This window comes from Oncorhynchus nerka, linkage group LG2, assembly GCF_034236695.1.
Source record: "Oncorhynchus nerka isolate Pitt River linkage group LG2, Oner_Uvic_2.0, whole genome shotgun sequence".
Taxonomy (NCBI): domain Eukaryota; kingdom Metazoa; phylum Chordata; class Actinopteri; order Salmoniformes; family Salmonidae; genus Oncorhynchus; species Oncorhynchus nerka.
The window spans coordinates 846,222-871,221 of NC_088397.1; the positions used below are offsets into that span (position 1 = coordinate 846,222).

The 25,000-nt window shown below is 39.2% G+C and overlaps 1 pseudogene; it reads right to left on the reverse strand.

Annotated features, from left to right (window-relative positions):
- LOC135572488 (ephrin type-A receptor 6-like) overlaps window positions 1-22,992 on the reverse strand; it is a 270,050-nt pseudogene extending 247,058 nt beyond the window's left edge.
- Between the last annotated feature and the right edge of the window lie 2,008 nt (window positions 22,993-25,000).

Here is a 25,000-nt window from a genome sequence, read left to right on the forward strand (position 1 = left end):
AGTCTCCACCTTCACAATGGATTAGTCTCCACCTTCACAATGGATTAGTCTCCACCTTCACAATGGATTAGTCTCCACCTTCACAATGGATTAGTCTCCACCTTCACAATGGATTAGTCTCCACCTTCACATTGGATTAGTCTCGGTCCTGACAATGGATTAGTCTCCACCTCCACAATGGATTAGTCTCGGCCTTCACAATGGATTAGTCTCGGTCCTGACAATGGATTAGTCTCGGCCTTCACAATGGATTAGTCTCGGCCTTCACAATGGATTAGTCTCGGCCTTCACAATGGATTAGTCTCGGCCCTCACAATGGATTAGTCTCGGCCTTCACAATGGATTAGTCTCGGCCTTCACAATGGATTAGTCTCCACCTCCACAATGGATTAGTCTCCACCTTCACAATGGATTAGTCTCCACCTTCACAATGGATTAGTCTCGGCCCTGACAATGGATTAGTCTCCACCTTCACAATGGATTAGTCTCCACCTTCACAATGGATTAGTCTCAACCTTCACAATGGATTAGTCTCCACCTTCACAATGGATTAGTCTCAACCTTCACAATGGATTAGTCTCCGCCTTCACAATGGATTAGTCTCGGTCTTCTCCCTAGACCTTCACAATGGATTAGTCTCCACCTTCACAATGGATTAGTCTCGGCCCTCACAATGGATTAGTCTCGGTCCTGACAATGGATTAGTCTCGGCCTTCACAATGGATTAGTCTCCACCTTCACAATGGATTAGTCTCGGCCTTCACAATGGATTAGTCTCCACCTTCACAATGGATTAGTCTCGGTCCTGACAATGGATTAGTCTCGGCCTTCACAATGGATTAGTCTCCACCTTCACAATGGATTAGTCTCAGCCCTGACAATGGATTAGTCTCCACCTTCACAATGGATTAGTCTCAACCTTCACAATGGATTAGTCTCCACCTTCACAATGGATTAGTCTCGGCCTTCACAATGGATTAGTCTCGGCCTTCACAATGGATTAGTCTCGGTCCTGACAATGGATTAGTCTCGACCTTCACAATGGATTAGTCTCGGACTTCACAATGGATTAGTCTCGGCCCTGACAATGGATTAGTCTCGGCCTTCACAATGGATTAGTCTCGGCCTGACATGGATTAGTCTTCACAATGGATTAGTCTCGACCTTCACAATGGATTAGTCTCGGCCTTCACAATGGATTAGTCTCGGCCTTCACAATGGATTAGTCTCGGCCTTCACATTGGATTAGTCTCAGCCCTGACAATGGATTAGTCTCCACCTTCACAATGGATTAGCCTCAACCTTCACAATGGATTAGTCTCGGCCTTCACAATGGATTAGTCTCGGCCTTCACAATGGATTAGTCTCGGCCTTCACAATGGATTAGTCTCGGTCTTCACAATGGATTAGTCTCGGCCTTCACAATGGATTAGTCTCGGCCCTCACAATGGATTAGTCTCGGCCTTCACAATGGATTAGTCTCGGCCTTCACAATGGATTAGTCTCGGCCTTCACAATGAATTAGTCTCTGCCTTCACACTTTGGATTAGTTCACTAAAATGGGCACGAATAAGACAGGAGTCTCATGTGCCATAAATAATATATATATATATTTGCTACTGCTCGACCCCAAAAACATAGACCAACAGCCTATTGGCCAAACAATCGACATTTACATTTACATTTACGTCATTTAGCAGACGCTCTTATCCAGAGCGACTTACAAATTGGTGCTTTCACCTTATGACATCCAGTGGAACAGCCACTTTACAATAGTGCATCTAAGTCTTTTAAGGGGGGTGAGAGAGAAGGATTACTTTATCCTATCCTAGGTATTCCTTAAAGAGGTGGGGTTTCAGGTGTCTCCGGAAGGTGGTGACTAATCCATTGTGAAGGTTGAGACTAATCCATTGTGAAGGTGGAGACTAATCCATTGTGAAGGCTAAATTGCACAATGTATGTCTCTCCCGCCAGACAGTCGACTAATTGGGCCCGAATAAGCACACAACAATATAAAGCACTATGAACCCACTGGGCAACAACTGGTTTGATCAACGTTGTTTCCATGTCATTTAAACAAAACAATTCCACGTGATGATGTGTAAAACTGATTGGATTTGAAATTTCGTATTTTTGTCACCCAACGTTTAACCTAAATCCAATGACGTGGTGAATGTTTTTTGTTGATTTCACGTTGAATTCACGTATTTTGACAACCAAATTTATATCAAAACTGAACTGATATCTATGCCCAGGGGGCAATGTAAGCCACAACTCACCCTGGCAGAATCCGTCAATCTCCTCATGTCCCAGACTACAGACGCATCGCCCCAGAGGAACCAGCCAGTCCCCGTCCGCCCCACAGTACAGTTTGGGCGTGTCCCTTTCCTCTGCGTTCTCCACGCACGCTCCCCGCACCTCCACCAGCGAGGAGGAGTCCACCCTTGGTACCGTGTCTGGGAACGCTGCCAGGTTCCTCAGAGTGGATGGACAGCGCTTCGATAAGGACAGAGATAGAAAGTCAGTACAGGGCCTTGAAAAGTATTCATCCCCCTTGGAGTTCTTGTTGCATTACAAACTGTAATTTAAATTGATTTATATTTGTATTTCATGTAATGGACATACACAAAATAGTCCAAATTGGTGAAAAAAACAATACGTGTGTATATGTATTCACCCCCTTTACTATGAAGTGTATATGTATTCACCATCTTTACTATGAAGTGTATATGTATTCACCATCTTTACTATGAAGTGTATATGTATTCACCCCCTTTGCTATGAAGCCCCTAAATAAGATCTGGTGCAACCAATTACCTTCTGAAGCCACATAATTAGTTAAATAAAGTCCACCTGTGTGCAGTCCAAGAGTCACATGATCTCAGTATATATACACCTGTTCTGAAAGGCCCCAGAGTCTGCAACACCACTAAGCAAGGGGCACCACCAAGCAAGCGGCACCATGAAGACCAAGCAGCTCTCCAAACAGGTCAGGGACAAAGTTGTGGAGAAGTACAGATCAGGGTTAGGTTATAAAAAAATATCAGAAACTTTGAAGAATATGGCACCACAACAAACCCGCCAAGAGAGGGCCGCCCACCAAAACTCACAGACCAGGTAAGGAGGGCATTAATCAGAGAGGCACCAAAGAGACCAAAGATGACCCTGAAGGAGCTGCAAAGCTCCACAGCGGAGATTGGAGTATCTGTCCATTGGACCACTTTAAGCCGTACACTCCACAGAGCTGGGCTTTATGGAAGAGTGGCCAGAAAAAAGCAAACACGTTTGGTGTTCACCAAAAGGCATATGGGAGACTCCCAAAACATATGGAAGAAGGTACTCTGGTCAGCTTTTTGGCCATCAAGGAAAACGCTATGTCTGGCGCAAACCCAACACCTCTTATCACCCCGAGAACACCATCCATGTTTTTCATCGGCAGGGACTGAGAAACTGGTCAGAATTTAAGGAATAATGGATGGTGCCAAATACAGGGAAATTCTTAAGGGAAACCTGTTTCAGTCTTCCAGAGATTTGAGACTGGGACGGAGGTTCACCTTCCAGCAGGACAATGACCCTAAGCATACTGCTAAAGTAACACTTGAGTGGTTTAAGGGGAAACATTTAAATGTCTTGGAAAGGCCTTGTCAAAGCCCAGACCTCAATCCATTTGAGAATCTGTGGTATGACTTAAAGATTGCTGTACACCAGTAGAACCCATCCAACTTGAAGGAGCTGGAGCAGTTTTGCCTTGAAGAATGGGCAAAAATCCCAGTGGCTAGATGTGCCAAGCTTATAAAGACACACCCCAAGAGACGTGCAGCTATTTGCTGCAAAAGGTGTCTCTACAAAGTATTGACTTTGGGGGGTGAATAGTTACGCACGCTCAAGATGTATGTTTTTTTGTCCTATTTCTTGTTTGTTTCACAATAAAAAATATTTTGCATCTTCAAAGTGGTCGGCATATTGTGTAAATCAAATTATATGAACCCCCCCTAAAATCCATTTTAATTTCAGGTTGTAAGGCAACAAAATAGGAAAAAAGCCAGGGGGGTGAATACTTTCACAACATGCGTCAAGTCAAGTCAAGTCAAGTCAGTAAGTCAGTAAGTCAGTAAGTCACAGACAGACAGACAGACAGACAGACAGTTAGACAGACAGACAGACAGACAGACAGACAGACAGATATAATACATAAACATCACAATACCTTGTAGAACACCTTGACGGAGACCAGAGCGATACACGCCCCCACATCCTGGAACGCCAGGTAGAAGCCCTTCTGGGTCACGGGGCCGACCTCTCTGACCTCAAATCAAAGGAACGTTTTTATTTGTCATAGGCTTACAGTAGAGCGGAGGCTACACAATGAAATGACCTCTCCTCTCAAACAGCATCTATTATAAGGGCAGTAACAGGGAGATTCAACATGGCTCCGTAAAGACGTCTACCCTAAGAGTCCATATATATTATTATAGATTCAACATGGCTCCCAGGCGTCTACCCTAAGAGTCCATATATATTATTATAGATTCAACATGGCTCCCAGGCCTCTACCCTAAGAGTCCATATATATTACTATAGATTCAACATGGCTCCCAGTCCTCTACCCTAAGAGTCCATATATATTATTATAGATTCAACATGGCTCCCAGGCCTCTACCCTAAGAGTCCATATATATTATTATAGATTCAACATGGCTCCCAGGCCTCTACCCTAAGAGTCCATATATATTATTATAGATTCAACATGGCTCCCAGGCCTCTACCCTAAGAGTCCATATATATTACTATAGATTCAACATGGCTCCCAGTCCTCTACCCTAAGAGTCCATATATATTACTATAGATTCAACATGGCTCCGTAAAGATGTCTACCCTAAGAGTCCATATATATTATTATAGATTCAACATGGCTCCCAGTCCTCTACCCTAAGAGTCCATATATATTATTATAGATTCAACATGGCTCCCAGTCCTCTACCCTAAGAGTCCATATATATTATTATAGATTCAACATGGCTCCCAGTCCTCTACCCTAATAGTCCATATATATTACTATAGATTCAAGGTCATGGTCTCCCAGATTCAACTGGCTACCCTAAGAGTCCATATATATTACTATAGATTCAACATGGCTCCCAGGCCTCTACCCTAAGAGTCCATATATATTACTATAGATTCACATGGCTCCCAGGCCTCTACCCTAAGAGTCCATATATATTATTATAGATTCAACATGGCTCCCAGTCCTCTACCCTAAGAGTCCATATATATTATTATAGATTCAACATGGCTCCCAGGCCTCTACCCTAAGAGTCCATATATATTACTATAGATTCAACATGGCTCCCAGTCCTCTACCCTAAGAGTCCATATATATTACTATAGATTCAACATGGCTCCGTAAAGACGTCTACCCTAAGAGTCCATATATATTACTATAGATTCAACATGGCTCCCAGGCCTCTACCCTAAGAGTCCATATATATTACTATAGATTCAACATGGCTCCCAGTCCTCTACCCTAAGAGTCCATATATATTACTATAGATTCAACATGGCTCCCAGTCCTCTACCCTAAGAGTCCATATATATTATTATAGATTCAACATGGCTCCCAGTCCTCTACCCTAAGAGTCCATATATATTACTATAGATTCAACATGGCTCCCAGTCCTCTAGTAAGTCAGTAAGACCCTAAGAGTCCATATATATTACTATAGATTCAACATGGCTCCCAGTCCTCTACCCTAAGAGTCCATATATATTATTATAGATTCAACATGGCTCCCAGTCCTCTACCCTAAGAGTCCATATATATTACTATAGATTCAACATGGCTCCCAGGCCTCTACCCTAAGAGTCCATATATATTATATAGATTCAACATGGCTCCGTAGTCCTCTACCTAAGAGTCCATATATATTATTATAGATTCAACATGGCTCCCAGTAAGTCTACCCTAAGAGTCCATATATATTACTATAGATTCAACATGGCTCCCAGGCCTCTACCCTAAGAGTCCATATATATTATTATAGATTCAACATGGCTCCCAGGCCTCTACCCTAAGAGTCCATATATATTATTATAGATTCAACATGGCTCCCAGGCCTCTACCCTAAGAGTCCATATATATTATTATAGATTCAACATGGCTCCCAGGCCTCTACCCTAAGAGTCCATATATATTACTATAGATTCAACATGGCTCCCAGTCCTCTACCCTAAGAGTCCATATATATTATTATAGATTCAACATGGCTCCCAGTCCTCTACCCTAAGAGTCCATATATATTATTATAGATTCAACATGGCTCCCAGGCCTCTACCCTAAGAGTCCATATATATTACTATAGATTCAACATGGCTCCCAGTCCTCTACCCTAAGAGTCCATATATATTACTATAGATTCAACATGGCTCCCAGGCCTCTACCCTAAGAGTCCATATATATTATTATAGATTCAACATGGCTCCCAGTCCTCTACCCTAAGAGTCCATATATATTATTATAGATTCAACATGGCTCCCAGGCCTCTACCCTAAGAGTCCATATATATTATTATAGATTCAACATGGCTCCCAGGCCTCTACCCTAAGTGTCCATATACATTATTATAGATTCAACATGGCTCCGTTAAAGACGTCTACCCTAAGAGTCCATATATATTATTATAGATTCAACATGGCTCCCAGTCCTCTACCCTAAGAGTCCATATATATTATTATAGATTCAACATGGCTCCCAGGCCTCTACCCTAAGAGTCCATATATATTATTATAGATTCAACATGGCTCCCAGGCCTCTACCCTAAGAGTCCATATATATTATTATAGATTCAACATGGCTCCCAGGCCTCTACCCTAAGAGTCCATATATATTATTATAGATTCAACATGGCTCCCAGTCCTCTACCCTAAGAGTCCATATATATTATTATAGATTCAACATGGCTCCGTTAAAGACGTCTACCCTAAGAGTCCATATATATTATTATAGATTCAACATGGCTCCCAGGCCTCTACCCTAAGTGTCCATATATATTATTATAGATTCAACATGGCTCCCAGGCCTCTACCCTAAGAGTCCATATATATTATTATAGATTCAACATGGCTCCCAGGCCTCTACCCTAAGAGTCCATATATATTATTATAGATTCAACATGGCTCCCAGTCCTCTACCCTAAGAGTCCATATATATTATTATAGATTCAACATGGCTCCCAGGCCTCTACCCTAAGAGTCCATATATATTATATAGATTCAACATGGCTCCCAGTCCTCTACCCTAAGAGTCCATATATATTATTATAGATTCAACATGGCTCCCAGGCCTCTACCCTAAGAGTCCATATATATTACTATAGATTCAACATGGCTCCCAGGCCTCTACCCTAAGAGTCCATATATATTATTATAGATTCAACATGGCTCCCAGGCCTCTACCCTAAGAGTCCATATATATTACTATAGATTCAACATGGCTCCGTAAAGACCTGTGGCGAGGCCTCTACCCTAAGAGTCCATATTTTGTTACTTCTGGGTCGTAGTGGGTTACAGTATGTCTGGGTCGTAGTGGGTTACAGTATGTCTGGGTCGTAGTGGGTTACAGTATGTCTGGGTCGTAGTGGGTTACAGTATGTCTGGGTCGTAGTGGGTTACAGTATGTCTGGGTCGTAGTGGGTTACAGTATGTCTGGGTCGTAGTGGGTTACAGTATGTCTGGGTCGTAGTGGGTTACAGTATGTCTGGGTCGTAGTGGGTTACAGTATGTCTGGGTCGTAGTGGGTTACAGTATGTCTGGGTCGTAGTGGGTTACAGTATGTCTGGGTCGTAGTGGGTTACAGTATGTCTGGGTCGTAGTGGGTTACAGTATGTCTGGGTCGTAGTGGGTTACAGTATGTCTGGGTCGTAGTGGGTTACAGTATGTCTGGGTCGTAGTGGGTTACAGTATGTCTGGGTGGGTTACAGTATGTCTGGGTTACAGTATGTCTGGGTCGTAGTGGGTTACAGTATGTCTGGGTCGTAGTGGGTTACAGTATGTCTGGGTCGTAGTGGGTTACAGTATGTCTGGGTCGTAGTGGGTTACAGTATGTCTGGGTCGTGGCTGTGTTGTGTTACAGTATGTCTGGGTCGTAGTGGGTTACAGTATGTCTGGGTCGTAGTGGGTTACAGTATGTCTGGGTCGTAGTGGGTTACAGTATGTCTGGGTCGTAGTGGGTTACAGTATGTCTGGGTCGTAGTGGGTTACAGTATGTCTGGGTCGTAGTGGGTTACAGTATGTCTGGGTCGTAGTGGGTTACAGTATGTCTGGGTCGTAGTGGGTTACAGTATGTCTGGGTCGTGAGTGGGTTACAGTATGTCTGGGTCGTAGTGGGTTACAGTATGTCTGGGTTAGTGGGTTACAGTATGTCTGGGTCGTAGTGGGTTACAGTATGTCTGGGTCGTAGCTGGGTTACAGTATGTCTGGGTTGTGGGTTACAGTATGTCTGGGTCGTGGCTGTGGGTTACAGTATGTCTGGGTCGTAGTGGGTTACAGTATGTCTGGGTCGTAGTGGGTTACAGTATGTCTGGGTCGTAGTGGGTTACAGTATGTCTGGGTCGTAGTGGGTTACAGTATGTCTGGGTCGTGGCTGTGTTGGGTTACAGTATGTCTGGGTCGTAGTGGGTTACAGTATGTCTGGGTCGTAGCTGTGTTGTGTTACAGTATGTCTGGGTCGTAGTGGGTTACAGTATGTCTGGGTCGTGGCTGTGTTGTGTTACAGTATGTCTGGGTCGTAGTGGGTTACAGTATGTCTGGGTCGTGGCTGTGTTGTGTTACAGTATGTCTGGGTCGTGGCTGTGTTGTGTTTACAGTATGTCTGGGTCGTGGCTGTGTTGTGTTACAGTATGTCTGGGTCGTAGCTGTGTTGTGTTACAGTATGTCTGGGTCGTGGCTGTGTTGTGTTACAGTATGTCTGGGTCGTGGCTGTGTTGTGTTACAGTATGTCTGGGTCGTGGCTGTGTTGTGTTACAGTATGTCTGGGTCGTGGCTGTGTTGTGTTACAGTATGTCTGGGTCGTGGCTGTTACAGTATGTCTGGGTCGTGGCTGTGTTGTGTTACAGTATGTCTGGGTCGTAGTGGGTTACAGTATGTCTGGGTCGTGGCTGTGTTGTGTTACAGTATGTCTGGGTCGTGGCTGTGTTGTGTTACAGTATGTCTGGGTCGTAGCTGTGTTGTGTTACAGTATGTCTGGGTCTGGCTGTGTTGTGTTACAGTATGTCTGGGTCTGTGTTGTGTTACAGTATGTCTGGGTCGTGGCTGTGTTGTGTTACAGTATGTCTGGGTCGTGGCTGTGTTGTGTTACAGTATGTCTGGGTCTGTGTGGGTTACAGTATGTCTGGGTCGTGTGGGTTACAGTATGTCTGGGTTGTGTTACAGTATGTCTGGGTCGTGGCTGTGTTGGTTACAGTATGTCTGGGTCGTAGCAGTATGTCTGGGTCGTGGTGTGTTGTTTACAGTATGTCTGGGTCGTGGCTGTGTTGTGTTACAGTATGTCTGGGTCGTGGCTGTGTTGTGTTACAGTATGTCTGGGTCGTGGCTGTGTTGTGGTTACAGTATGTCTGGGTTACAGTATGTCTGGGTCGTGGCTGTGTTGTGTTACAGTATGTCTGGGTCGTGGCTGTGTTCTGTTATGTCTGGGTCGTATGTTACAGTATGTCTGGGTCGTAGCTGTGTTGTGTTACAGTATGTCTGGGTCGTAGTGGGTTACAGTATGTCTGGGTCGTGGCTGTGTTGTGTTACAGTATGTCTGGGTCGTGGCTGTGTTGTGTTACAGTATGTCTGGGTCGTGGCTGTGTTGTGTTACAGTATGTCTGGGTCGTGGCTGTGTTGTGTTACAGTATGTCTGGGTCGTGGCTGTGTTGTGTTACAGTATGTCTGGGTCGTGGCTGTGTTGTGTTACAGTATGTCTGGGTCGTGGCTGTGTTGTGTTACAGTATGTCTGGGTCGTGGCTGTGTTGTGTTACAGTATGTCTGGGTCGTGGCTGTGTTGTGTTACAGTATGTCTGGGTCAGTATGCTGTGTTGTGTTACAGTATGTCTGGGTCATGGCTGTGTTGTGTTACAGTATGTCTGGGTCGTGTTGTGTTACAGTATGTCTGGGTCGTGGCTGTGTTGGGTTACAGTATGTCTGGGTCGTAGTGGGTTACAGTATGTCTGGGTCGTAGCTGTGTTGTGTTACAGTATGTCTGGGTCGTAGCTGTGTTGTGTTACAGTATGTCTGGGTCGTGGCTGTGTTGTGTTACAGTATGTCTGGGTCGTAGCTGTGTTGTGTTACAGTATGTCTGGGTCGTGGCTGTGTTGTGTTACAGTATGTCTGGGTCGTGGCTGTGTTGTGTTACAGTATGTCTGGGTCGTGGCTGTGTTGTGTTACAGTATGTCTGGGTCGTGGCTGTGTTGTGTTACAGTATGTCTGGGTCGTGGCTGTGTTGTGTTACAGTATGCCTGGGTCGTGGCTGTGTTGTGGTACAGTATGTCTGGGTCGTGGTGGGTTGTGTTATGTCTGGGTCGTGGCTGTGTTGTGTTATGTCTGGGTCGTGGCTGTGTTGTGTTATGTCTGGGTCGTGGCTGTGTTCTGTTATGTCTGGGTCGTGGCTGTGTTCTGTTATGTCTGGGTCGTAGCTGTGTTGTTTTACAGTATGTCTGGGTCATGGCTGTGTTGTGTTACAGTATGTCTGGGTCGTGGCTGTGTTGTGTTACGTCTGGGTCGTGGCTGTGTTGTGTTACAGTATGTCTGGGTCGTGGCTGTGTTGTGTTACAGTATGTCTGGGTCGTAGCTGTGTTGTGTTATGTCTGGGTCGTGGCTGTGTTGTGTTACAGTATGTCTGGGTCGTGGCTGTGTTGTGTTACAGTATGCCTGGGTCGTGGCTGTGTTGTGTTACAGTATGCCTGGGTCGTGGCTGTGTTGTGTTACATTATGTCTGGGTCGTGGCTGTGTTGTGTTATGTCTGGGTCGTGGCTGTGTTGTGTTATGTCTGGGTCGTGGCTGTGTTGTGTTACAGTATGTCTGGGTCAGGTAGTCTAGTGGTTAGAGTGTAGAGGAGGCAGGTAGCCTAATGGTTAGAGTGTAGAGGAGGCAGGTAGCCTAGTGGTTAGAGTGTAGAGGCAACAGGTAGTCTAGTGGTTAGAGTGTAGAGGAGGCAGGTAGCCTAGTGGTTAGAGTGTAGAGGAGGCAGGTAGCCTAGTGGTTAGAGTGTAGAGGTGGCAGGTAACCTAGTTGTTCGAGTGTAGAGGAGGCAGGTAGCCTAGTGGTTAGAGTGTAGAGGAGGCAGGTAGCCTAATGGTTAGAGTGTAGAGGTGGCAGGTAGCCTAATGGTTGGAGTGTAGAGGCGGCAGGTAGCCTAGTGGTTAGAGTGTAGAGGAGGCAGGTAGTCTAGTGGTTAGAGTGTAGAGGTGGCAGGTAGTCTAGTGGTTAGAGTGTGGGGGAAGCAGGTAGCCTAGTGGTTAGAACCTAGTGGTTAGAGTGTAGAGGTGGCAGGTAGCCTAGTGGTTAGAGTGTAGAGGTGGCAGGTAGCCTAGTGGTTAGAACCTAGTGGTTAGAGTGTAGAGGTGGCAGGTAGCCTAGTGGTTAGAGTGTAGAGGTGGCAGGTAGCCTAGTGGTTAGAGTGTAGAGGCGGCAGGTAGCCTAGTGGTTAGAGTGTAGAGGTGGCAGGTAGCCTAGTGGTTAGAGCCTAGTGGTTAGAGTGTAGAGGTGGCAGGTAGCCTAGTGGTTAGAGTGTAGAGGTGGCAGGTAGCCTAGTGGTTAGAGTGTAGAGGTGGCAGGTAGCCTAGTGGTTAGAGTGTAGAGGTGGCAGGTAGCCTAGTGGTTAGAGTGTAGAGGTGGCAGGTAGCCTAGTGGTTAGAGTGTAGAGGAGGCATGTAGTCTAGTGGTTAGAGTGTAGAGGAGGCAGGTAGCCTAGTGGTTAGAGTGTAGAGGTGGCAGGTAGCCTAGTGGTTAGAGTGTAGAGGTGGCAGGTAGCCTAGTGGTTAGAGTGTAGAGGTGGCAGGTAGCCTAGTGGTTAGAGTGTAGAGGCGACAGGTAGCCTAGTGGTTAGAGTGTAGAGGCGACAGGTAGCCTAGTGGTTAGAGTGTAGAGGCGACAGGTAGCCTAGTGGTTAGAGTGTAGAGGTGGCAGGTAGCCTAGTGGTTAGAGTGTAGAGGCGGCAGGTAGCCTAGTGGTTAGAGTGTAGAGGTGGCAGGTAGCCTAGCGAAAGGTTGCTAGATCGAATCCTTGAACTGATAAGGTAAAAATCTGTAGTTCTGCCCTGAAATTCTAATGAAAATAGATATATTTTTTAAAAATAAATATCGCGAGAGAAAACAAAGAGACAAAAGAGCCCTGAAGTTTAAGAACGTAATGAATATAATATTCAACCAAACTCACCTCCGTGTTGAGGCGCAGAACGCGGTCGCCCAGGTCCGTCTGTGTGAAGCTCTCATCGGCAGCAATGGTGTCCACCTTCAAATCAAATCAATATGTTTTTCATCATATGCACCTGGGTAGTAGTGTCACAGCACCATTAAATGAGGAAATAACTCTCCTCTTTAACAGTAACAACAGCTATGAAATAACTCTCCTCAGTAACAACAGCTATGAAATAACTCTCCTCTTTAACAACAGCTATGAAATAACTCTCCTCTTTAACAGTAACAACAACTATGAAATAACTCTCCTCAGTAACAACAACTATGAAATAACTCTCCTCTTTAACAGTAACAACTATGAAATAACTCTCCTCAGTAACAACAGCTATAAAATAACTCTCCTCAGTAACAACAACTATGAAATAACTCTCCTCAGTAACAACAACTATGAAATAACTCTCCTCAGTAACAACAACTATGAAATAACTCTCCTTTAACAGTAACAACATGAAATAAACAACAACTATGAAATAACTCTCCTCAGTAACAACAACTATGAAATAACTCTCCTCAGTAACAACAACTATGAAATAACTCTCCTCAGTAACAACAGCTATGAAATAACTCTCCTCAGTAACAACAACTATGAAATAACTCTCCTCTATAACAGTAACAGCTATGAAATAACTCTCCTCAGTAACAACAGCTATGAAATAACTCTCCTCTTTAACAATAACAACAGCTATGAAATAACTCTCCTCTTTAACAGTAACAACAGCTATGAAATAACTCTCCTCAGTAACAGTAACAACTCTCCTCTTTAACAGCTATGAAATAACTCTCCTTTAACAGTAACAACAACTATGAAATAACTCTCCTCTTTAACAGTAACAACAACTATGAAATAGTAACAACAGCTATGAAATAACTCTCCTCTTTAACAGTAACAACAGCTATGAAATAACTCTCCTCAGTAACAACAACTATGAAATAACTCTCCTCTTTAACAGTAACAACTATGAAATAACTCTCCTCAGTAACAGTAACAACAGCTATGAAATAACTCTCCTCAGTAACAGTAACAACAGCTATGAAATAACTCCCCTCTTTAACAACAACTATGAAATAACTCTCCTCAGTAACAACAACTATGAAATAACTCTCCTCTTTAACAACAACTATGAAATAACTCTCCTCTTTAACAGTAACAGCTATGAAATAACTCTCCTCAGTAACAACAACTATGAAATAACTCTCCTCTTTAACAGTAACAACAGCTATGAAATAACTCCCCTCTTTAACAGTAACAGCTATGAAATAACTCTCCTCTTTAACAGTAACAACAACTATGAAATAACTCTCCTCAGTAACAACAGCTATGAAATAACTCTCCTCTTGAACAGTAACAACTATGAAATAACTCTCCTCTTTAACAACAACTATGAAATAACTCTCCGCTTTAACAGTAACAACAGCTATGAAATAACTCTCCTCAGTAACAACAACTATGAAATAACTCTCCTCAGTAACAACAACTATGAAATAACTCTCCTCAGTAACAACAGCTATGAAATAACTCTCCTCAGTAACAACAACTATGAAATAACTCTCCTCTATAACAGTAACAGCTATGAAATAACTCTCCTCAGTAACAACAGCTATGAAATAACTCTCCTCAGTAACAACAGCTATGAAATAACTCTCCTCAGTAACAACAACTATGAAATAACTCTCCTCTTTAACAGTAACAACAACTATGAAATAACTCTCCTCTTTAACAGTAACAACTATGAAATAACTCTCCTCTTTAACAGTAACAACTATGAAATAACTCTCCTCAGTAACAACAGCTATGAAATAACTCTCCTCTTTAACAGTAACAACTATGAAATAACTCTCCTCAGTAACAGTAACAACAGCTATGAAATAACTCTCCTCAGTAACAGTAACAACAGCTATGAAATAACTCCCCTCTTTAACAACAACTATGAAATAACTCTCCTCAGTAACAACAACTATGAAATAACTCTCCTCTTTAACAGTAACAACTATGAAATAACTCTCCTCTTTAACAGTAACAACTATGAAATAACTCTCCTCAGTAACAACAACTATGAAATAACTCTCCTCTTTAACAGTAACAGCTATGAAATAACTCTCCTCTTTAACAGTAACAACAACTATGAAATAACTCTCCTCAGTAACAACAACTATGAAATAACTCTCCTCTTTAACAGTAACAGCTATGAAATAACTCTCCTCTTTAACAGTAACAACAACTATGAAATAACTCTCCTCAGTAACAACAACTATGAAATAACTCTCCTCAGTAACAACAGCTATGAAATAACTCTCCTCTTTAACAGTAACAACAGCTATGAAATAACTCTCCTCAGTAACAGTAACAACAGCTATGAAATAACTCTCCTCAGTAACAACAGCTATGAAATAACTCTCCTCTTTAACAACAGCTATGAAATAACTCTCCTCTTTAACAACAGCTATGAAATAACTCTCCTCTTTAACAACAACTATGAAATAACTCTCCTCTTTAACAACAACTATGAAATAACTCTCCTCTTTAACAGTAACAACAGCTATGAAATAACTCTCCTCAGTAACAACAGCTATGAAATAACTCTCCTCTTTAACAACAGCTATGAAATAACTCTCCTCAGTAACAACAGCTATGAAATAACTCTCCTCTTTAACAGTAACAACAGCTATGAAATAACTCTCCTCAGTAACAGTAACAACAGCTATGAAATAACTCTCCTCAGTAACAACAGCTATGAAATAACTCTCATATTTAACAACAGCTATGAAATAACTCTCCTCTTTAACAACAGCTATGAAATAACTCTCCTCTTTAACAACAGCTATGAAATAACTCTCCTCAGTAACAACAACTATGAAATAACTCTCCTCTTTAACAACAGCTATGAAATAACTCTCCTCAGTAACAACAACTATGAAATAACTCTCCTCTTTAACAGTAACAACAACTATGAAATAACTCTCCTCTTTAACAGTAACAACAACTATGAAATAACTCTCCTCAGTAACAACAGCTATGAAATAACTCTCCTCTTTAACAACAACTATGAAATAACTCTCCTCTTTAACAACAGCTATGAAATAACTCTCCTCTTTAACAGTAACAACAGCTATGAAATAACTCTCCTCTTTAACAACAGCTATGAAATAACTCTCCTCTTTAACAACAGCTATGAAATAACTCTCCTCTTTAACAGTAACAACAACTATGAAATAACTCTCCTCTTTAACAGTAACAACAGCTATGAAATAACTCTCCTCAGTAACAACAGCTATGAAATAACTCTCCTCTTTAACAGTAACAACAACTATGAAATAACTCTCCTCAGTAACAACAACTATGAAATAACTCTCCTCTTTAACAGTAACAATAGCTATGAAATAACTCTCCTCAGTAACAACAACTATGAAATAACTCTCCTCTTTAACAGTAACAACTATGAAATAACTCTCCGCTTTAACAGTAACAACAGCTATGAAATAACTGTCCTCTTTAACAGTAACAACTATGAAATAACTCTCCTCAGTAACAACAGCTATGAAATAACTCTCCTCAGTAACAACAGCTATGAAATAACTCTCCTCTTTAACAGTAACAACAACTATGAAATAACTCTCCTCTTTAACAGTAACAACAACTATGAAATAACTCTCCTCTTTAACAGTAACAACAGCTATGAAATAACTCTCCTCTTTAACAGTAACAACAACTATGAAATAACTCTCCTCTTTAACAGTAACAACTATGAAATAACTCTCCTCTTTAACAACAACTATGAAATAACTCTCCTCAGTAACAGTAACAACTATGAAATAACTCTCCTCAGTAACAACAGCTATGAAATAACTCTCCTCTTTAACAGTAACAACTATGAAATAACTCTCCTCAGTAACAACAACTATGAAATAACTCTCCTCAGTAACAGTAACAACAGCTATGAAATAACTCTCCTCTTTAACAACAACTATGAAATAACTCTCCTCAGTAACAACAACTATGAAATAACTCTCCTCTTTAACAGTAACAGCTATGAAATAACTCTCCTCAACAGTAACAGAAATAACTCTCCTCTTTAAACAGCTATGAAATAACTCTCCTCAGTAACAACAGCTATGAAATAACTCTCCTCTTTAACAGTAACAACAGCTATGAAATAACTCTCCTCAGTAACAACAGCTATGAAATAACTCTCCTCTTTAACAGTAACAACAGCTATGAAATAACTCTCCTCAGTAACAGTAACAACAACTATGAAATAACTCTCCTCTTTAACAACAGCTATGAAATAACTCTCCTCAGTAACAACAACTATGAAATAACTCTCCTCAGTAACAACAGCTATGAAATAACTCTCCTCAGTAACAACAACTATGAAATAACTCTCCTCTTTAACAGTAACAACTAAAATAACTCTCCTCTTTAACAACTATGAAATAACTCTCCTCTTTAACAGTAACAACAGCTATGAAATAACTCTCCTCAGTAACAGTAACAACAACTATGAAATAACTCTCCTCTTTAACAGTAACAACAGCTATGAAATAACTCTCCTCTTTAACAGTAACAACAGCTATAAAATACCTCTCCTCTTTAACAGTAACAACAGCTATGAAATAACTCTCCTCAGTAACAGTAACAACAGCTATGAAATAACTCTCCTCTTTAACAGTAACAACTATGAAATAACTCTCCTCTTTAACAGTAACAACAGCTATGAAATAACTCTCCTCAGTAACAGTAACAACAGCTATGAAATAACTCTCCTCAGTAACAACAACTATGAAATAACTCTCCTCTTTAACAGTAACAACAGCTATGAAATAACTCTCCTCTTTAACAGTAACAACTATGAAATAACTCTCCTCAGTAACAGTAACAACAACTATGAAATAACTCTCCTCAGTAACAACAGCTATAAAATAACTCTCCTCTTGAACAGTAACAGCTATGAAATAACTCTCCTCAGTAACAACTATGAAATACCTCTCCTCAGTAACAGTAACAACAGCTATGAAATAACTCTCCTCTTTAACAGTAACAACAGCTATGAAATACCTCTCCTCAGTAACAGTAACAGCTATGAAATAACTCTCCTCTTTAACAACAGCTATGAAATAACTCTCCTCAGTAACAACAGCTATGAAATAACTCTCCTCAGTAACAACAGCTATGAAATAACTCTCCTCAGTAACAGTAACAACAGCTATGAAATAACTCTCCTCAGTAACAACAGCTATGAAATAACTCTCCTCTTTAACAGTAACAACTATGAAATAACTCTCCTCAGTAACAACAACTATGAAATAACTCTCCTCAGTAACAACAGCTATGAAATAACTCTCCTCTTTAACAGTAACAACAACTATGAAATAACTCTCCTCTTTAACAGTAACAACTATGAAATAACTCTCCTCTTGAACAGTAACAACAGCTATGAAATAACTCTCCTCTTTAACAGTAACAACAACTATGAAATAACTCTCCTCTTTAACAGTAACAACTATGAAATAACTCTCCTCAGTAACAACAGCTATGAAATAACTCTCCTCAGTAACAGTAACAACAACTATGAAATAACTCTCCTCTTTAACAACAGCTATGAAATAACTCTCCTCAGTAACAACAACTATGAAATAACTCTCCTCAGTAACAACAACTATGAAATAACTCTCCTCTATAACAGTAACAACAGCTATGAAATAACTCTCCTCAGTAACAACAGCTATGAAATAACTCTCCTCAGTAACAACAGCTATGAAATAACTCTCCTCAGTAACAGTAACAACAGCTATGAAATAACTCTCCTCTTTAACAGTAACAACAGCTATGAAATAACTCTCCTCTTTAACAGTAACAACAGCTATGAAATAACTCTCCTCAGTAACAACAGCTATGAAATAACTCTCCTCAGTAACAACAGCTATGAAATAACTCTCCTCTTTAACAGTAACAACAACTATGAAATAACTCTCCTCTTTAACAGTAACAACAGCTATGAAATAACTCTCCTCTTTAACAGTAACAACAGCTATGAAATAACTCTCCTCTTTAACAGTAACAACAACTATGAAATAACTCTCCTCTTTAACAGTAACAACTATGAAATAACTCTCCTCAGTAACAACAACTATGAAATAACTCTCCTCAGTAACAACAACTATGAAATAACTCTCCTCTTTAGTAACAGTAACATAACTCTCCTCAGTAACAACTATGAAATAACTCTCCTCTTTAACAACAACTATGAAATAACTCTCCTCAGTAACAGAAATAACTCTCCTCAGTAACAACTATGAAATAACTCTCCTCAGTAACAACAGCTATGAAATAACTCTCCTCTTTAACAGTAACAACAACTATGAAATAACTCTCCTCAGTAACAACAGCTATGAAATAACTCTCCTCTTTAACAGTAACAACAGCTATGAAATAACTCTCCTCAGTAACAACAACTATGAAATAACTCTCCTCTTTAACAGTAACAACAACTATGAAAAAAACTCTCCTCAGTAACAACAGCTATGAAATAACTCTCCTCAGTAACAACAGCTATGAAATAACTCTCCTCAGTAACAACAACTATGAAATAACTCTCCTCAGTAACAACAGCTATAGAAACAGCTATGAAAACAGTCCAATAAGAACACTAGGTCAGGTTTTGTTTTGTCTTTGTCTGTCACACAGATATTAACATGTAAATAAGGTATATGAAAGAGAAGAACACTATGTCAATATATGATGAGACAAAAAGTCCAATAAGTGAAAATTAGCCAGCAGCATCCCACCCTGAATCCCACCGCTGGCTTGCCTCTGAAGCTAAGCAGGGTTGGTCCTGGTCGGTCCCTGGATGGGAGACCAGGTGCTGGTGGAAGTGGTGTTAGAGGGCCAGTAAGGAGGCACTCTTCCCTCTGGTCTAAGGAGATCCCAATGTTCCAGGGCAGTGATTGGGGACATTGTCCTGTGGGATCTTTCAGATGTGACGTTAAACGGGTGACTCTCTTTGGTCATTAAAAGATCCCATTGCATTTATCGCAAGAGTAGGAGTGTTAACCCCGGTGTCCGGGTTTAACATGTCCAACCTGGCCCTCAAACCATGGCCACCTAATAATCCCCAGCTTCCAATTGGCTCATTCATCCCCCTCCTCCTCTCCCCTGTAACTATTCCCCAGGTCGTTGCTGGAAATGAGAACGTGTTCTCAGTCAATTTACCTGGTCAAATAAGAGTTTTTTTTTTAAATATAATAAAAAAGTAACAAGTAGGATTCTCTAAAAGTAGACCTTGGCGTAGTCGGCGGGTCTGAAGCGGGAGGCGGCGGCGTGTGGCTCCTCTGTCTGGAGGTAGAAGAGGTTAAAGGTCTCCTTGCAGGTACCAGACACCCAAGGGATGGAGTTACAGTCTCTCAGGGTGAAGCGCAGCTCCACGTACACCTGAAGGGAACACAACATACACCTTTTATTACCTTTATTATTATTATACTGTATATTATTACACAACATACACCTTTTATTACCTTTATTATACTGTATATTATTACACAATATATTACCTTTATTACCTTTATTATACTGTATATTATTACATTAACAAATTACTATATATTATTCTACTGTATATTATTATATTATTATTATATTATACTTATGTTATTATTAGCCTTATACTGTATATTATTATTATTATTATACTATATATACTATATTATACTGTATATTATTATTAGTATTATACTATATATTATACTGTATATTATTATATATTACCTTCTGTGCTGCCTATATATTATTATTATTAGTATTGTACTGTATATATTATACTGTATATTATTATTAGTATTATACTATATATTATACTGTATATTATTATATATTATCTTCTGTGCTGCCTACGTATATTATTATTAGTATTATACTGTATATTATACTGTATATTATTATTAGTATTATACTGTATATTACTGTATATATTACTATATATTATCTGCCTGGTGTATATTATTATTACAACTATACTATATATTATACTGTATGTTATTATATATTTACCTTCTATGCAGCCTGGCATATATTATTATTACAATTATACTGTATATTATACTGTATATTATAAAATATTACCTTCTGTGCTATCTATTAGTATATAATTATTAGTATTATGCTATATATTATACTGTATATAATTATTAGTATTATGCTATATATTATACTGTATATTATTATTAGTATTATACTATATATTATACTGTATATTATTATTAGTATTATGCTATATATTATACTGTATATTATTATTAGTATTATACTATATATTATACTTCTATATATTATTATTAGTATTATACTATATATTATTATATATATTATTATATATACTTATTATTATATTATATTCTGTATTATTATTAGCTGTATTATACTGTATATTATTATTAGTATTATACTGTATATTATTATTATATTATACTATAAATTATACTGTAAATTATTATATATTACCTTCTGTGCTGCCTGGTGTATATTATTATTAGTATTATACTATAAATTATATATATAATTATTATATATATATTATTCTGTGCTATTATTATGGTGTATATTATTATTAGTATTATACTGAATATTATTATTAGTATTATACTAGGATAGTATTATTGTTATTATTACTATATATATATTATTAGTGTTATACTGTATATTATTATTATTATACTGTATATTATTATTAGTATACTGTATATTATTACTATACTATATATTATTCTGTATTATACTGTATATTATTAGTATTATACTGTATATTATTATTATACTACTATATTATTATTAGTATAATACTGTATATTATTATTAGTATTATACTATATTATTATTAGTATTATACTGTATATTATTAGTATTATACTGTATATTATTAGTATTATACTGTATATTAGTATTATACTGTATATTAGTATTATACTGTATATTATTAGTATTATACTGTATATTATTATTAGTATTATACTGTATATTATTATTATTATTATACTGTATATTATTATTAGTATTATACTGTATATTATTAGTATTATATATTATTATTAGTATTATACTGTATATTATTATATTATACTGTATATTATTATTAGTATTATACTGTATTTATATTATACTGTATTATTATTAGTATTATACTATATTATTATTAGTATTATACTGTATATTATTAGTATTATACTGTATATTATTATTATTATACTGTATTATACTGTATTATTATTAGTATATTATTATTAGTATTATACTGTATATTATTATTAGTATTATACTGTATATTATTATTATACTGTATATTATTATTAGTATTATACTGTATATTATTATTAGTATTATACTGTATATTATTATTAGTATTATACTGTATATTATTATTAGTATTATACTGTATATTATTATTAGTATTATACTGTATATTATTATTATTATTATACTGTATATTATTAGTATTATACTGTATATTATTATTAGTATTATACTATATATTATTAGTATTATACTGTATATTATTAGTATTATACTGTATATTAGTATTATACTGTATATTATTATTAGTATTATACTGTATATTATTAGTATTATACTGTATATTATACTGTATATTATTATTAGTATTATACTGTATATTATTAGTAGTATTATACTGTATATTATTATTAGTATTATACTATATATTATTAGTATTATACTGTATATTATTATTAGTATTATACTGTATATTATTATTAGTATTATACTGTATATTATTATTAGTATTATACTATTATATTATTAGTATTATACTGTATATTATTATTATTATTATACTGTATATTATTATTATTATACTATTATATTATATATTATTATTAGTATTATACTGTATATTATTATTATATTATACTGTATATTATTATTATACTGTATATTATTATTATACTATATATATTATTAGTATATTATTATTAGTATTATACTGTATATTATTAGTATTATACTGTATATTAGTATTAGTATTATACTGTATATTAGTATTAGTATTATACTGTATATTATTAGTATTATACTATATATTATTATTATACTGTATATTATTAGTATTATACTGTATATTATTATTATTATTATATTATTATATTATTATTATTATATTATACTGTATATTATTAGTATTATACTGTATATTATTATTATATTATACTATATTATTATTATTACACTATATTATTATTATACTATATATTACCTTCTGTGCTTCCTGGCGCTGGATCCAATTGGACCGTAGCCAGTTGTTCTGGTTGGGCTCCATCACATGACACACCTGGAAGGTATGGATAGGTCGGTTCTGTTCATCCATCTCTGTTATCGCATCCCACTGGAGGGAGGGAGGGAGGGAGGGAGGGGGTTGGAAGACAGGAGAAAGGGATGAAACAGAAGACAGGACCATGATATATAAAGACATCACGTTACCATGGTAACAGTAGAGCCATGGAGGACAGCTGGACCACCCCGTCTCTGTCTCCTATGGTCCATGAGAGACAGACCTGACGCTGACTGTCTGTGGGTCTTACTGGTGTTTTCACAACTCTTACATCAGCCAACCAGCCATAACAGCACCTGTATATTATTAGCCCTAACACACTCTCCCTCCCCTCCCCTCCCTCCCCTCCCTCTCCTCTCCTCTCCTCTCCTCTCCCTCCCTCCCCTCCTCCTCCTCCTCTCCTCCCCTCCCCTATCCTCTCCTCTCCTCTCCTCTCCTCTCCTCTATATATTATTAGTCCCCTCCCTCCCCTCCCCTCCACTCCACTCCACTCCGGGAGAGAGAACCACCTCTGAAACCCTACTAACATTGGTAGAGCTGTTTCCCCTACAGCATTTAATGGATGTAGATTTACAGGGTAAAGTCAAGGCCAGCATGAGTTACTTCAATCCTGAATATGTATCATGATAATATGTGGTCTTGACAGGGTAATGCTCAGTGTATGGGCTTGTGGTCTTGACAGGGTAATGCTCAGTGTATGGTCTTGTGGTCTTGACAGGGTAATGCTCAGTGTACGGGCTTGTGGTGTTGACAGGGTAATGCTCAGTGTATGGGCTTGTGGCCTTGACAGGGTAATGCTCAGTGTATGGGCTTGTGGTGTTGACAGGGTAATGCTCAGTGTACGGGCTTGTGGTGTTGACAGGGTAATGCTAAGTGTATGGGCTTGTGGTCTTGACAGGGTAATGCTCAGTGTATGGGCTTGTGGTGTTGACAGGGTAATGCTCAGTGTATGGGCTTGTGGCCTTGACAGGGTAATGCTCAGTGTATGGGCTTGTGGCCTTGACAGGGTAATGCTCAGTGTATGGGCTTGTGGTGTTGACAGGGTAATGCTCAGTGTATGGGCTTGTGGTGTTGACAGGGTAATGCTCAGTGTATGGGCTTGTGGCCTTGACAGGGTAATGCTCAGTGTACGGGCTTGTGGCCTTGACAGGGTAATGCTCAGTGTACGGGCTTGTGGCCTTGACAGGGTAATGCTCAGTGTATGGGCTTGTGGTGTTGACAGGGTAATGCTCAGTGTATGGGCTTGTGGTCTTGACAGGGTAATGCTCAGTGTATGGGCTTGTGGTCTTGACAGGGTAATGCTCAGTGTATGGGCTTGTGGTCTTGACAGGGTAATGCTCAGTGTATGGTCTTGTGGTGTTGACAGGGTAATGCTCAGTGTATGGGCTTGTGGTGTTGACAGGGTAATGCTCAGTGTATGGGCTTGTGGTGTTGACAGGGTAATGCTCAGTGTATGGGCTTGTGGTGTTGACAGGGTAATGCTCAGTGTATGGGCTTGTGGTGTTGACAGGGTAATGCTCAGTGTATGGGCTTGTGGTCTTGACAGGGTAATGCTCAGTGTATGGGCTTGTGGTGTTGACAGGGTAATGCTCAGTGTATGGGCTTGTGGTCTTGACAGGGTAATGCTCAGTGTATGGGCTTGTGGTGTTGACAGGGTAATGCTCAGTGTATGGGCTTGTGGCCTTGACAGGGTAATGCTCAGTGTATGGGCTTGTGGCCTTTGACAGGGTAATGCTCAGTGTATGGGCTTGTGGCCTTGACAGGGTAATGCTCAGTGTATGGGCTTGTGGTGTTGACAGGGTAATGCTCAGTGTATGGGCGTGTGGTGTTGACAGGGTAATGCTCAGTGTATGGGCTTGTGGCCTTGACAGGGTAATGCTCAGTGTACGGGCTTGTGGTGTTGACAGGGTAATGCTCAGTGTATGGGCTTGTGGTCTTGACAGGGTAATGCTCAGTGTATGGGCTTGTGGTCTTGACAGGGTAATGCTCAGTGTATGGGCTTGTGGTGTTGACAGGGTAATGCTCAGTGTATGGGCTTGTGGCCTTGACAGGGTAATGCTCAGTGTATGGGCTTGTGGCCTTGACAGGGTAATGCTCAGTGTACGGGCTTGTGGTGTTGACAGGGTAATGCTCAGTGTATGGGCTTGTGGTGTTGACAGGGTAATGCTCAGTGTATGGGCTTGTGGTCTTGACAGGGTAATGCTCAGTGTATGGGCTTGT